The sequence below is a fragment of the Octopus bimaculoides genome, chromosome 29, assembly GCF_001194135.2.
Source record: "Octopus bimaculoides isolate UCB-OBI-ISO-001 chromosome 29, ASM119413v2, whole genome shotgun sequence".
NCBI classification, from domain to species: Eukaryota; Metazoa; Mollusca; class Cephalopoda; order Octopoda; family Octopodidae; genus Octopus; species Octopus bimaculoides.
Genome location: NC_069009.1, coordinates 9,543,217 through 9,544,455, shown reverse-complemented (window position 1 = coordinate 9,544,455; position 1,239 = coordinate 9,543,217). Strand labels below are relative to the sequence as shown.

The following is a 1,239-nucleotide window of genomic DNA, read 5'->3' as shown; positions in this document are numbered from 1 at the left end:
TTTCATAAATTGTAAAGGACGAGGTTGCAAAACGTGTACAGCCACAAGGGAAGACAGGTTACTGAAGAGGACATCACTGGTGGATAGGAAAAACACCTCTTTTGACGTAGCTGGTGAGTTTTGGGTGGCAACAAACAAAGATATATCAATTCACACAATGAGAAGAAGAAGATTATTAGAAGCTGGATTCAAAGGATGTAAGGCCAAAAAAGATGCTGTTACTGTCTGAGGGGAACATGAAGAAGCAATTGTGTTGGGCAAAAGAGCATGAAGATTGAACTACTGATGATGAAGTTGTTTGGTCTGATCAAAGTAACTTTGATATATGTTCTCCACATTCATTTCAACCATTTTACTAGGCATAATTGAAATTCTTTTACCAATTTTGTATTGGATACCAAAAATGATCAGTAATTTTTTTGATTATATTCAGATCTTTGGAAATCCAGGAGCTGTTTATGTCCACCATAGAGTAGGGGAGGTTTATCATCCTGGATGTGTGGTCCCAACAGTCAAATTTGGATTGGGAAATGTAATTGTTTGGGGTTGCATGTTGTCTTAAGGGTCTGGAATGTTGTTCACTTGTAAGGGCAGAATGAATGCCAACACTTACACCAACATGTTAGATCAAGTTTATCAACCTTCTTTAGCTAAAATCTTCAATGATAACACCCCAGATGGCATAATCATTCAACAAAATATTTCTGCATGCCACACATCCAGAGTCTCAATGGGTTGGTGTGAAGAAAGAGATGAGGATGATGAAATGGCCTCCTTAGTTTCCAGACCCCAATCCTATTGAACATGTGGTGACCCTTAGGTAGAACAGTGAGGGTGCAAAAATGGTCTTCAAAATGCGAATTAGAAACCAAAATTCATGGAGAGTGGCAGAAAAATTGACCCAGCCACTTGTGCCAATTTAATCTCAAGTATGCAAAAATGCATAAAAGCAAAAGGAGGACACATCAAATACTAATTAATGATGGGATCAACTCTAGAATGTTTATTAGACTGGTTTCAATAATTAAGTAAATGAGTTTCAATAATGCTCTATAATTTTGGCCAAGGTTGTATATATTTATCAACAAGGATTTGTGCGTTTGAGTCACACTGGGAACTCCTGTTTTGTTTCTATCTCTTATGCTAGCACCAATACTTTGTTTAAATCTAAACACATGTTCACAGTTCAATACTGATTTAGTATTGAATGAAAGTAATTTATTGTTCAATATTCTTATA

At 36.3% G+C, this 1,239-nt stretch overlaps 1 protein-coding gene across 1 annotated transcript in view; it reads right to left on the bottom strand.

Moving 5' to 3' along the window:
* The window catches only part of LOC106872841 (DNA-directed RNA polymerase III subunit RPC8), a 38,487-nt gene that overhangs the window by 4,881 nt on the left and 32,367 nt on the right, over positions 1-1,239 (bottom strand). The gene's annotated exons all lie outside the window — the stretch shown is intronic.